General features: G+C 39.7%; 1 protein-coding gene and 1 non-coding gene across 3 annotated transcripts in view; one reads left to right on the plus strand and one right to left on the minus strand.

The window, feature by feature from the left end:
• Positions 1-15,135, minus strand: part of ANKRD6 (ankyrin repeat domain 6) — a 202,776-nt gene that overhangs the window by 159,778 nt on the left and 27,863 nt on the right. The gene's annotated exons all lie outside the window — the stretch shown is intronic.
• Positions 11,576-11,682, plus strand: LOC137769743 (U6 spliceosomal RNA). The gene has a single exon (XR_011075060.1). It is a non-coding gene; the product is annotated as a U6 spliceosomal RNA (small nuclear RNA).

Here is a 15,135-nt window from a genome sequence, read left to right on the forward strand (position 1 = left end):
ACTGGGGGAAACAGAGACTCCACTCTTGGAGGGCACACACAAAGTAGTGTGCACATCAGGACCCAGGGGGAAGGAGAGTGACCCCATAGGAGACTGAACCAGACCTACCTGCCAGTGTTGGAGGGTCTCCTGCAGAGGCGGGGGGTGGCTGTGTCTCACCGTGAGGACAAGGACACTGGCAGCAGAAGTTCTGGGAAGTACTCCTTGGCGTGAGCCCTCCCAGAGTCTGCCATTAGCCCCACCAAAGAGCCGGGTAGGCTCCAGTGTTGGGTCGCCTCAGGCTAAACACCAACAGGGAGGGAATCCAGCCCCACTCATCAGCAGACAAGTGGATTAAAGTTTTACTGAGCTCTGCCCACCAGAGCAACACCCAGCTCTACCCACCACCGTCCCTCCCATCAGGAAGCTTGAACAACCCTCTTAGATAGCCTCATCCACCAGAGGGCAGACAGCAGAAGCAAGAAGAACTACAATTCTGCAGCCTGTGGAACAAAAACCACATTCACAGAAAGATAGACAAAATGAAAAGGCAGAGGACTTTGTACCAGATGAAGGAACAAGATAAAACCCCAGAAAAACAACTAAATGAAATGGAGATAGGCAACCTTCCAGAAAAAGAATTCAGAATAATGATAGTGAAGATGATCCAGGACCTTGGAAAAAGAATGGAGGCAAAGATTGAGAAGATGCAAGAAATGATTAACAAAGACCTAGAAGAATTAAAGAACAAACAAACAGAGATGAACAATACAATAACTGAAATGAAAAATACACTAGAAGGAATCAATAGCAGAATAACTGAGGCAGAAAAACAGATAAGTGACCTGGAAGACAGAAAGGTGGAATTCACTGCCACAGAACAGAATAAAGAAAAAACAATGAAAAGAAACGAAGACAGCCTAAGAGACCTCTGGGACAACATTAAACGCAACAACATTCGCATTATAGGGGTCCCAGAAGGAGAAGAGAGAGAGAAAGGACCCGAGAAAATATTTGAAGAGATTATAGTCGAAAACTTCCCTAACATGGGAAAGGAAATAGCCATCCAAGTCCAGGAAGTGTAGAGAGTCCCAGGCAGGATAAACCCAAGGAGAAACACACTGAGACACACAGTAATCAAATTGACAAAAATTAAAGATGAAGAATTGTTAAAAGCAACAAGGGAAAAACGACAAATAACATTCAAGGGAACTCCCATAAGGTTAACAGGTGATTTCTCAGCAGAAACTCTACAGGTCAGAAGGGAGTGGCATGATATATTTAAAGTGATGAAAGGGAAGAACCTACAACCAAGATTCCTCTACCCTGCAAGGATCTCATTCAGATTCGATGGAGAGATCAAAAGCTTTACAGACAAGCAAAAGCTAAGAGAATTCAGCCACCAAACCAGCTCTACAACAAATGCTAAAGGAACGTCTCTAAGTGGGAAACCCAAGAGAAGAAACGGACCTACAAAAAGATGTACATGACAGCGTTATTTATAGTAGCAAAACTGGAAACAGCATCAGGGAGACTGTCATCCAATAAAAGAGGATGATTCAATAAACCAGGAAACCTCCACCTGCTAGAAAATTACACTGCCCTAAAAATGATGTTTCAAGCTTCACATTCTTGTCTCAGTAATGCATTACTGGGAATCTATCCTAAAGAAATAACTGAAAAATACAGGAAAGTGAAAACACCCTAATATCCCACAATAGAAATGTTAAGTAAGCTCCTATTAGTTCTTCCAAACTCCGCTCAAGTGGTACTTCTCCTGGGAAGTCTGCCCTCACCCCTGGCCCAGCTCTGGGCTCCCGTGATGCCTTGAGCACCACCCATCATAGCATGACCCCAGGGTTCTATTCCTGTGTGCCAATCTAAGCACCTTAAGGTCAGGGAACTTGACTTTGTTGATTTAGTACTCCCAACCCAGCACAGTGCCTGGCACAAAGTAAATATGCACCTAGACGTCTATATTATATAAGACTACATAATCAGTGTATTCGTTTGTTAGGGCTGCCATAACCAAATACCACAAGCTGAGTGACCTAAACAATAGTCACAATTTATTGTCTCACAATTCTGGAGGTCACAAGTCTGGAATAAAGGTGTCAGCAGGATTGGTTCCTTCTGAGAGTTACGAGGGAAGAATCCACTCCAGGCCTCTTTCCTTGACCTGTGGATGGCCATCTTCTCTGTGTGTGTCTGTCTCCAAATTTCCTCTTTTTTTTTTTATACAATTCCGGGCATTTTTTTATTTTTTTTTAAATTTCATTTTATTTATTTATGGCTGTGTTGGGTCCCCGTCTCTGTGCAAGGGCTTTCTCCAGTTGCGGCAAGCGGGGGCCACTCTTCATCGCGGTGCACGGGCCTCTCACTATTGCGGCCTCTCTTGTTGCGGAGCACAGGCTCCAGACGCGCAGGCTCAGCAATTGTGGCTCACGGGCCCAGCCGCTCCGCGGCATGTGGGATCTTCCCAGACCAGGGCTCAAACCCGTGTCCCCTGCATTGGCAGGCAGACTCTCAACCACTGCGCCACCAGGGAAGCCCCAAATTTCCTCTTTTCATAAAGATACCAGTCATACTGGACTAGGGCCCACACCAATGACTTGATTTTAACTTGACTGCCTCTATAGAGACCTTGTCTACAAATAAGGTCACTGTCTGCGGTAAAGGGAGTTAGGACTTTCACATGGGCATTTTCGGGTGACACAATTCAACCCATAACAATCAGCAAATTTGCAGATTTATGAGAGTTCCCAATAATTTAAAAACACCTGTTTTATAATGTTTAATAGAAAAAAAGAGGTATATTTATATATACAGCAAGAGCTCTTAATTTGGATTTTATTTTAGAGTCCATGACCATCCCCAAATTAAGAACCATTGATGATACAAGATCTCAGATTTTTTTTAAAGAAAAAAAAATGTGAAGGTAATAAACCAAAATATTAATGGTTTATGCCTCAGGGTGATAGTATGGATGTTTGGGATTGTTTCCCAATTTTCTGTAATAATTTCAAATTACTACTATAGTCAGAAAAAAATTTCACTTTTTTTAAAAAGGAGAAATGATATTTTTAAAGGGTTTAGGAACTTCCCTGGCGGTCCAGTGGTTAAGAATCCACGCTTCCACTGCAGGGGCATGGGTTCGATCCCTAGTCACAGAACTAAGAGTTCACATGCCACGTGGAGCAGCCAAAAAAAATGGGGTTTACAAACATGTGAAAATGAATATGTTTTACACAAATAGTGTATTAGGGAAAGACAGGAAGAAAATATATAATACTCACAGAGTTCGTTAACAGAAGTTATAGAAAGAATTTTGTGTACGTCTTCCTAAGTTTTGTGTGTTTTCCAAATTTTTTAATAATGAACTATATTACTCTCATAACCAGAACAAGTCAATAAATCTTATTAATTAAGAACATGTAGTTTAAGTATTTGGTTGTATATTAAATATTCAATATTAAGAGCTGAGCTAACAAATTATGGTACAATGACAAAATGCAGCTTTTAAATAAGCATTATGAGACATACAGATATAGGAAACAGCTTATGAGACAGTTCTCTGAAAAAAAATGTAAAATATAAAAATACACACAAATTATAACCAGTAAAATATATTCATATGCAGACAGTAATTTGCAAAAATGAATATCTATTGAGAGTAGGATTATGTATTATTTTTAAATATTCTTTAATATTACATTTTCATTTTATTTATGAAAATGTATTCTAAGTATTCTTAGAAAATGTTCTTTTCTAAGAATATCTGTAACTCGTTTTACACTGCCTAAAACAGCTTTTAACCATTCCAAGAATCAACTTCTTGTCTAGAAGATGGCTGGCAAAACTTCAGGCTTGTCTGGCTCCCAACAAACAACCCACAGTATTCATCACAACTCAGTGGCTGGTTTCACCTTCACTGTTAGTGGAAGTGCACATGGTCACACCCTTTCTAAAGGACAACTTGGCAGTACTTGTTAAACCTATTAACATTCACTCCCTTTGACTGAGCATTTCCACATCTGGGACTCTGTTCCACAGAAACAATTCTACACATGTACAAAGTAAAGGTAACAAGAACGAACAACTGGTCTACCTAGGGTGGTCCTTTCTCACAGGAGACTGTGGGAAGGAGAGTTTCAGTTAGAAAGCAGTGGAGAGACCTACAATAGCTACTAAATGGAAAGGCCATGCAGCTTTGATTCACTGCCCAGTTTACTATTTCCTTTGATGTCTTTATTTCTGGCAACTAACCAGAAACAAGGGTGCTGATTCAACTCTACATGTTCCAATCATATGCATGCCAGTACAGATGCTAGGATACAGATTCAGGTGAAATAAGCATGTTTTAGATTGTTTTATTTTTAGCTCCCAGCTTCACAAACAGAATTTAGAGTATAGCAACTCTTATTTGAAAATAGTCATAGAATGGGAGCCATACATGCTCTCATTTTTTCCTATTTTTGCTTAAATAGGAAATGTCCAGACCTTAGGTTTGGGCTCCTAGGGTTTGTCTTCTAAATAAATTGTGTTTCCATCCATCTATTCATGTTTACATAGAGAGTCTTGGGATTGTTGCCTTCTGACAATTTATAAATAAGACAAATTTCTCATTTTACATTGACTCCCTCAATGGTTGACTCAAAGTACAAAAATTCTGATCAGGTCAAGAATGCAGGTTAAATTAGATCTCCTCAGTGAAGGCTGTAAAGGAGGCGGAGTAAAAGCACAAATAACTTCAAGCCAAAATGAAATTAATGAATTAGGTTTGTTTCTAGACTATATTCAATGTAACAATGTAGTGGGCAATTTTTCAGATTAAAAAAGAGAGGGACTTCCCTGGCAGTCCAGTGGTTAGGACTCCACACTTCCACTGCAGGGGGCACAGGTTTGATCCCTGGTCGGGAAACTAAGATCCCACATGCCACAGCACGGCCAAAAAAAAAAAAAAAAATGCAAAAACTTTATAAGTTATTGATATTAGAGTTCTCAGATAAACATATCTTTATGAACACTGATGATATCTATTTGCAGACCACTGCACATTCTGAACATTTTTTCTCTACCTCAAGCTAATGACAGCTTTAGAGATGTGAAGGAAAAGATAAAAGGAAGCTGGGTGAGTTGTGTAGTATTGCATGGGGGCTACTTGGAGAAGTCTGACAGATAAGCATTACCTCCTGCACCCCCTTCATCCACAGCATTACAAGCTGTCAATTTTTAAGCCTCAAGTCCCACCATTAACTGGATTGACAGTTGCTTAGAAAATAAAATTTTTAAAAACCATTCACACTGGTAATGTGAGATGTTACTTTACAAAATAACACAACTACACTTGATTAATAAACACTATACATCAGGTACACAGAAATTCACTGGAGAGACTTAAAATTAGGCAACCCTAGAAGGATACGAATAAAGATGAGATTTTAAAAGGAAAGAAAAACCAAGAAGTGACACCTTTAAAGAAAAAAATTTTTGAAGATGTAACAAACATATGCTTTTTAATAAATTCTCTAGACCTACAGCAGTGATTACATAAAGGTGAAAAAGCAAAGGCAAGGGAGCAAAAACTTATAGTATGCCTGAATTCGAAACTTGGGATGCCAGGTCAGGAAAAAATCTAAAAATGTCTGATTTAAAGAATCTCTATTAAACACAAAGAAAGTATAAGCAATGCATGATGAAAACACAGAGCAAAGCCAGTGACCATGGAGACAGATGAGAGGTCAGGAAGCAGGCAGTGGCCTCTCTTCCTCTGGGGCTTTTCCTGGCCAAGTGTGAGCCCAGGTACCTCGCGGCCCGAACCTTCTCATAGGGCTGAGGCGCGGACACAGCACGTTGGCCTGAGCAATCAGCAGACGTGGGAGCAGGGGAGTGAACGATTTTCTTTGCTTTTCAGAGGCAGACCAGGGCGGGGGGCGGTGCAGACAGCATGAAACAACATGATTCACCTTGCCTTGCAGAGGAAGCCACTCACAGCCAGAGAGATGCCAAGAGATGAGGAGACCCAGTGAGACACTGAGGTGGTGGCAGTACCCGTCACCCTGAGGTTTTCTGCCAGAATCCTCAGGTGATGCATTCACAATTCTGGCACAGGCTATCCTGAGAGGGACTGACAGGAAAGGACCCAGCGAATTTTCGGCAGGTCCACCGTGAAGCAGGACTATTGCCAAAGACAAGGGAAGACCCGAGAAGCACAGTGACCTCCAATAACCAGCCGTCCCTGCTCCTCCGAGGGGCCCCTTTACCCATCAGGCGCCTACAATGGATTCACTAACTCTGGGCCGAATCACAGTTACTTAGAGTTTGACCATATGGGGCTGTCCTGGAACTTGAAGTGATAAACATGTACATATACATATAGCCATTTATATCTATGTGTGTGGAGATGGAAGGGAGGAAGGAAGGGCTGCAGGGGGGGGGGCGATGGTTATTCCTCATTTAGAAAAAACAGGAGGTGCTGAAGAAACTAGCAATACTTGGTAGTATTTTTTACTTTTCTTCTGAATAGATTTGGAGTGTCTTATGCTACTCTATATTTGCTTGGAAGCTTAATAAATAACCACCTCAAGAAATTAAAAAGAAAAAAAACAGGAGGTGGAACTACATGACCTCTTAGCCAAACCATTATCTATAGGATCTCATGCAAACCTCTATACCTTTACTTGAAAGAAAGGTGTTCCAAGAAGCTATTCCAATAGGCACTGTGCTCTGTGCAACAGACTCTCTTGAATTACACTAGTTTTACCATAAGAAAGTTCCTATAAAAAATAACTGATAAAGGAAAGAATTAAGATTTATCCTGCCTGCGCTATTACAAACTGTTCCAAATAGTAAATGAGTAACCAAAATAGTAAACCAAATAGTAAATGAGATAAAGTTTCTCTTTATATTTCAGCTAATAAAGAAGAAATAATGCAACCCGGATATCTGTTTAGCAGTACCCAATGGATTAAAGAGCCACATTGAAAACAAAGAGGTTGCTACCTATTAGAAATTATGGAAATAAAGGTAAAATATATAGATGTTATAGTATCTATGATATATACAAATATAAAAATAAAAGATAATTTAAAAAATAAAGCCATATAAAACAACTATACCCCAGTAAAAAAATTAAAAACTAAAAAGTAAATTAAATTTAAAAAAATAAAACCATAAAAACAGCAGAAGAAACTATAGATTAATATTTTTATAATTTTAGGAGTAGAGAAGCTCTTTTCATCTTAATCATAAAAACCAAAAATTTTAAAAGAAAACTGTGATAACATATGATATCATGCATACTTTTTGAAGAGTTCTTACAAATGAATAAAGACAAAACACTCAAATAGTGAAATGGGCAAAGGATCTGATTAGGCAATTCCACACACACACTAAATAAGTTCCATTATAGGACTGGAATTATTTGGACTTAGGACCCTAGAGAAGTGCAGTAAACAGTAGTCAGTCTAATTGAAGGAAAACACACACACACACACACACAAACATTAACTTACAAAATAATATTCAACCTTAGTCCTGAAAGAAATGCAAAAGAAAGAAAGATATTTTTAAACCATAAAATTGGCAAAGATTAGGATGATTTGACAATATTCATGTTGGTGAGGGCAGTGGAAAAGCCACTGACAACTTTACCTGGGTACAGCTTTACTTTTCTGATGGGCAGTAATATCACCTAGCATACACACACATTTGACCCACCAATTTCACATGCAGGAATTTATCCTAAAGAGTTAATGGGGAGAGAGGGATGAGTTTAAGGATAGCTGTATAAAGCTGTTCATTACTAGGATGGTTAATTTTATGTCCCAGCTTAACTGGGCCACTGGGCACCCAGCTATCTGGTTAAACATTATTCTGGGTGTCTGTGAGGATGTTTCTGGATAACATTGACATTTGAATCAGTAGACTAGGTAAAGCAGATGGCCCTCCCTAATGTGGGCAGGCCTCATCCAATCCCTTGAAGGCATGAATAGAACAAAAGACTGAGCAAGAGAGAATCTGCTCTCTCTGCCTGATGGTCTTCAAGCTGGGACATCAGTCTCCTGCTTTCAGATTCAGACTGGAACTTGCACCATCGGCTCTCCTGGTTCCCAGGCTTTCAACTGGAGATCTTGGGACTTCTCAGCCTCTATAATCACATGAGCCAATTCTTTATATTTCTCTGTGTGCGTGTCCCCTGGTTCTGTTTCTCTGGAGAACCCTAACTAATACAACTACAGTGTTAGTCATACAAATGAAAAACCAGGAAAGAATGGGTATCCTCATCAAAAGGTGTAGATTAAATAATTGTTGATTCAATCGAGTGCTTGGTAACTGCTTACAGAAATGATGAGGATTAACATGAACTGACTTGGAAAGATGTCCCCAATATACTGCTGAATTTTTTTTAAGCAGGTTACAGAACAGTATGTACAGTGTGATTTCATTAATATAAAACTGTGGTATCATGCACAAGAGTGTGTATGTGCGTGTGTGTACGTGTGAAATGGGACATGATGTTTAATGAAAGGCAATTTACCTCTGGTTGATGGCATTTTGGATGATTTTTACTCTCTTCAAATTCTGTATTATTTGTATTTTTCTCCAGTGAGCTTGTTTATCAGGAAAATCAATAAACCAAGTCTCTTCCATTAAAAAAAAAGTTCAAGACTTGTGGTTACCAAGGGGGAGGGGGTTGGGGGAGGGTTGGAGTGGGAGACTGGGGTCAGCAGATGTAAGCTATTATATATAATGGATAAACCAGGTCCTACTGTATGGCACAGGGAACTGTATTCAATATCCTATGATAAAATATATGGAAAAGAATATTAAAAAAAGAATGTATATATTGTATAGCTGAATCACTTGGCTGTATAGCAGACATTAGTACAACGTTGTAAATCAACTATACTTCAATTACAAAAAATAAATTCATAGAGGCAAGCAGAGAGAGATACAGCTGTAACAGAGGGAATTTGGGTAAAGAGAGAGTTTGCAGTAGTTGTTGTTTTACAATAGGAGAAATGAGAATGTTAATGGGGGAAAGAACCAGAAGGGGATGAAAGAGTGAGCACCGCAGGCCAAGCAGGTTGAGCGTGTCCAGGGGAACCAGGAATGGATGAGTTGCTTCCTACCCTCAGGCGACACAGATAAGAGCCTACAAATGTAAAAATAATTCCCGATGAGTGACACCGGAGCTGCAGAATGCAGAGGAACACTGCCAACAGGAGGGATCTGGAAAGGAATGCTGGAGGAGATGGTGCCACTTCCAAGGTGGGTCGGATTTCTCTGCACAGAGATGGGTGGTAGGAAAAGCAATAGCTGCTCTGACTGGCAGGCTTGTCAGATCAACAGGGCAGAATTTGGAGGTCAAGGAGCAGCAGGTGACCAGACTAGAAAATTAATCTGGAGCTCACAGTAAAAAGGCTTGAAGAGGCTGAGGACTTGGACCATAACACAGGAGGAATTCTAGGAGGGCTGAGGAGTGCAGGGACCCCATTCAAATACAAATCCAGCGGCTGCTTGTTGGATTTACAGATTGAGGGAACTTGACCCTGGAGGCAGGGAAAGCCCAGTGAAAAAGCTAACGTGACAGAGAAATGAACTAAAGTTGTGAATTAAAAAGGTGGCAACAGAAGTAGAGAGTGACATGAAAAGCATGGTGGAAGGGGTCTACACATAGTGTGAAACATGCGATATCCACAGCCACGGGAAACCGAATCAAGACAGGGCTGAGCTGATTCTATGAGGCTCTGCTGTCAATCATTCTGCATTTAGAATTTTCCTCAAATGCCACATTTTATAAACAGGTGTTTCCTCTTCTCCTTCTGCAACTTACTTTTGTGCCAGGTATAAGAAGGTGAGGCGGTAATAATTAACAGTTCTCCTAAAGGAAATCCAAAACCTGAGAGACAGCCTTAGTGCCTCATTAGAACGAGCTGAATTTATAATAATCATTACTCATGAGGTGAAAAATAAACAGACCCAGAACTGGGGAAGTGGAGGAACTGACGGGATGGAGGTGGGGAAGGGAGAGACCAAGGGAGGGGGAATCAAAAAGAAACAAGTTTGTAACACAAATTTTTACAAAATGATGGGCCTTGGAAATTTTCTGAAAATACTGCTAAAAATTCTAAATACAGATAAAGCGGCCAGAGAAACGCTATAAAACCACTTACGTTAGCTAGAAAAAGTCCCAGCCACTCAGAAAAACTAAAATAAAAAATTTAATTCTAAGCGACCCTCACATTCAACCATCAAAAGAGAATCTACTTATCATGCCTAAATAAATAACGTCTCAATATTTATAAATAATAGGGGTAAGAACTTGACTTTTGCTCTGCTGATTTATACGCATTCTACATATTTCCTCATAGTCTGCTCTCGCTTTCAAAAAAAGATTATAGGTAATACAGAATATTTCATTAAACTTTGAGTAAAAAAAAAAAAAAAATCCAGACAGGTAAGATAAGCACCCTCCTCATCACCTATTAGGTAAAATGTGAATTTTTAGACTCCCTGATCAGAACTTCGGAAATCTCCTTAGAGTGGGAGGGTGAACTATTTTTAAAAACCGCCTGTCAAGCCTAAAGCCATACACGCGTGGTATGAGTCACCTAATGGTTTTCAGAAGACTTTTATGCCATCAGAGATGTCTCCTTAGACGGCTGGGGGGCCTTGTGGTGGGGAGAGCTTGGGAAGTAAAGAAAGTGGAAGGAGAGACACACCACCCTGGGAACTCCATCAGTACAACAGGAATTTTTACAGCTGTTTTAAATTCCAAAATGAGTTTGAAGGTATGAGTAAAGTTTCAACTGCACTCTAAAGAAATTTCCTTCAGTTCCAGGTTTCACAAAAATATATGCTTCGCACTTAAGCCTCAAGATGCGACACAGATAAATGAGTCCTCCAACATGCTTTCAGAAGTTATACCTGCAGGAGGCCTGAGCAACAGTGATCTGCCCTACAGAGGGTGAGCTCTTGCGATACTCTTCAAAGAATCAGTGAAACGTTCACCGTTGGCAATGGTTCCAATCTTTCTAAGAATCCCACCTTTCAAGTCATTTGTATACTAAGCATTATGACCTCAGCTCTAGAATCACAAAAATCTGTGCCTTCCATCTCGACTTTTGATCTATCTACACAGCAAGTCCTTGATAAATACAGGGCATAAACACTGTGGCTGACTCTAAGAGTTTAAAATACCAAGACGGGGCTTCCCTGGTGGCGCAGTGGTTGAGAATCTGCCTGCTAATGCAGGGGACACGGGTTCGAGCCCTGGTCTGGGAGGATCCCACATGCCGCGGAGCAACTGGGCCCGTGAGCCACAACTGCTGAGCCTGCACGTCTGGAGCCTGTGCCCCGCAACGGGAGGGGCCGCGGTAGTCAGAGGTCTGCGCACCGCGATGAAGAGTGGCCCTCGCTTGCTGCAACTAGAGAAAGCCCTTGCACGAAACGAAGACCCAACACAGCAATAAATAAATAAATAAATAGATAGATATCTAGATAGATAGATAAATAAATAAATAATAGCTATAAAATACCAAGACAGTGTCCAGGAAATAGTTGAGGGCTCCATCAAGATATCACAGGTATAATGCTCGCTTCGGCAGCACATATACTAAAATTGGAATGATACAGAGAAGATTAGCATGGCCCCTGCGAAAGGATGACATGCAAAATCGTGAGGCATTCCATATTAACAGATACAAACTACTATATATAAAATATAAACAATAAGGTCCTACTGTATAGCAAATGGAGCTATATTAATATCCTATAATAAACCATAATGGAAAAGAATATGTATATATATGTATGTATAACTGAATCACTTTGCTGTACACCAGAAACACAACATTGTAAATCAACTATACTGTGATAAAAAAAAAAAATGATATCACAGGTATAGCACAAAACAGGATTCACAATACCTAATCAGAATAAATGAAGTATATTCCACCTACAAAGCAAACTCCAAACAGTAAATCGACTCACCAGCAAGTATTTGCTATTTTCAGAAGGAAAAAAAAAAAGACTTTCCAATTGTGTCTATAAATAATATACCTGTGTACTATAATATCATAAGTATCAACCGATTTGTAGTTTTTCTCTTAGAGACCTCATGGATGAAGCTTAATTGACCAACCTCAGAGTATCAGATTCATTAACAAAGTTGTTGAAATTTTACTTCTTGGGGGAAAAATATCTTAATCAAGCCAAACAATAGCTTTTCAACATAAAGATCTCTTACAAATTGAAAGTTTACAAGAAAGTGAATACTTCAGGGAAAAAAAAAAGGTGAATAGGGAATACACAGGTACTTCACACACCAGAGAAGAAAAAGAAATCCAAGAGCTAAAAACATACACAAATGTTCAGTCTTCTTCATAATCAAACAACGAAGACACAATTTTTACCTATAAAATTGAATGTAAAAAAATTAGAATAATCCCTACTGACAAGAGGACAAGAAAACAAACTCTCACACATCGCTAGTGAACATTTCTGGAGGGCAATTTAGCAATATGTGTCAAAAGCCTTAAAAATAAAAACAAATACCTTTTGACTCAGCAATTCCATTTCTCTTCAAGGAAAATAACTTCAAGAATGAGATTAACATACAAAAATGTTTACTGAAGCATTTCATGTGAAAGTGAAAATCTGAAAGCCACCTAAAGCTTCAACAATATGGGAACACTTTAATAAACTAAAAACTACCTATCCAATCAATGTAGTTCTATTTTAGATATATGATGTTGAAAAGTATGGGCAAATGCTCATGATATATTATTAAGGGAAAAAGTTACAAAATAACATGAAAAGTATGATCTCAAGGTTGCACACAAAAAACATCTAAGGGTATGTACCAATATAGTAATAGTGGTTACCTATAGGTGGAAGGATTGAAGATGTTTATCTCCTTTTCTGCTAATTTTTATACTATCTACTTTTCTTTCCTTTTATTTTCTTTGGCTTGCGGGATCTTAGTTCCCTGAACAGGGATCGAACCTGGGTCCTCAGCAGTGAAAGCACAGAGTCCTAGCCACTGGACCGCCAGGGAATTCCCACTATCTACTTTTCTACAATGAATATGTACTAATTTTGCTGGCTAAGTAATTTACCCATAACAAAACAACAAAGTAGATATTATTATTATCCTCATTTTAAATATGAGGAAACTGAGGCACAGAGAGGTTAAGTAGCTTGTCCCAGGTCACACAGCTAATACGTCATAAAGCCAGGATTTGTCCTAAACTGACCTAGCTCCAGAGCCTGATCTCTAAACCACTTTGCAGTGACTCACATTTTTAAAATAATTTAAAGTAAAATGCCAGATAATCTATAATTACATGCACTACAAATTCTTAAAGAAAGAGGATCTTTGCGGGCCAGAATTTTCAGAGCATACTGGGAGACAGGTGGTGAAGCTGGATGTTTTCTCCCATCTCACCAGGCTGTCCCTTTTCATTTTAGGTTTTCACTCTGATTATCTGAAAAGTCATCTATTTATTCCTCTATCACCATTCTCCCTCCCTTCAACACACACACACACAAACACACAGCATTCTCGAAAACTCAAACTCCAACTGGTACACTCTCCTGCTCCCTTCCCAGGCCATGACAATTCCCTGAATACTTCTTTCCTGCTCCTAAAACCCAAGGTGGGTCCCCCACAAATAACTCCCAGAGGTCTTGAAACAGAGCCAGACCTTGGAGGGGCCCCCCCAGATGCAAAAGCCCTTCCATGTCCCCTGTCTCTTGTTTGTAGAAAAGCCATAGTCTCCCAGGCCTCCCCTGAGTCACAAAAGAGCAGGCTCAAGCAGTTAATGATTAGGACAAGAGAGTCACAGAATCTTTAGTTCCTCCCTGAAGGACACAGATAACAGTGTCTGATGCACATTCCTGAGTTGTTTTGCAGATACTAAAAACTGCCACCAGAGGGAAAAAGCTAACTGCAGGATGACCAGACTGTAGCCATGACATAAGCTGCTCTGTCTTGAGCAGTACTGAGTCTATGCCTTGCACAATTCCAAGAACTGGCCTCAAGGAAATGGGAACAAATCAACCCTGGAACTGAAGATTAACTGTGCCTAAAACAATCACGATGATGCTGATTGGACCACATGACCAGTTTCAAGACGGTTGTCGGAGCTGACTGTGCTGCTCTGCACGGAGGGCCCCCCACTGCCTGTGCACCCCTGAAACTCCCCTTTAAGACCTTCTGCTCCCTAACCAACAACTGGGAGGTGGTTTAGGGTATGCTAGTCTGCCATCTCCCCAGGTTGCCGGCTTCCTGAATAAAGCATCTTTTTTTTCACCAACACTTGTCTCTTGAACATTCACTCCAGAGCAATGAGCAGCCAAACCTGAGTTTGGTTCCGGCTCTGGCCAGTAATGGTCTACCCAGACATATTAACTCACAATCCAGTATAAAATAAAGTATTTTCCATTTCCCTCACAAGCAGAAATGTATACTATTTTTCCCCTAAGGAAGTTTCAAGTTAGTTTAGATGGAAGCAATGTAAGTTCTTGGAAAGGTGTTGTTAAAGTACAAAAGACTCTTGACAAACTATGTTGTGTCTCGTATGAATAGGCAAGATTACAGGACCTTTTCCTGCGTATCATGTGACATTCCTGCTCTGGCCTCCAAACAAAAGCCTGATAGATGTAAGTGCTTGTAGATAATACTCTGAGCCATATAGGGCACATTGAGATTTCTGTAAGGGTGCATAGATGATCAAGTTGCTAGGGACTAAAGAAATGTTTTCTGTACATTAGAAGAAAAAATATTACTAATCAGTATAAAGCAAGCTCCAGCCATCTGCTGTTCTAAAATTGGACACTTGATCATGTTAAAAAGAAGTGAAGTTCCTGCTGGTGGAAGTAGGAATTTAGACTACTAGATAAAATATCACCACTAGTGATGAAATTATCTTATTAAAGAACAATGACAGTTTTTTAACTTCAGGGACCAATAATAGTTCTCCTCAGTTATATTTCAGAAAGGAATATTTTATTCTGTTATCCCAGAGCTTATTAAAGATGAGCCGCTATTACTGGTAGACTGTGGTTTTGCACCTAATTGATAAAATTAGATTGAGCCACATCTCCAATATGTAAATATACATTATCAAATCTTTGTTTTGCAAAAGT

The sequence above is a fragment of the Eschrichtius robustus genome, chromosome 9, assembly GCF_028021215.1.
Source record: "Eschrichtius robustus isolate mEscRob2 chromosome 9, mEscRob2.pri, whole genome shotgun sequence".
Classification (NCBI taxonomy): Eukaryota; Metazoa; Chordata; class Mammalia; order Artiodactyla; family Eschrichtiidae; genus Eschrichtius; species Eschrichtius robustus.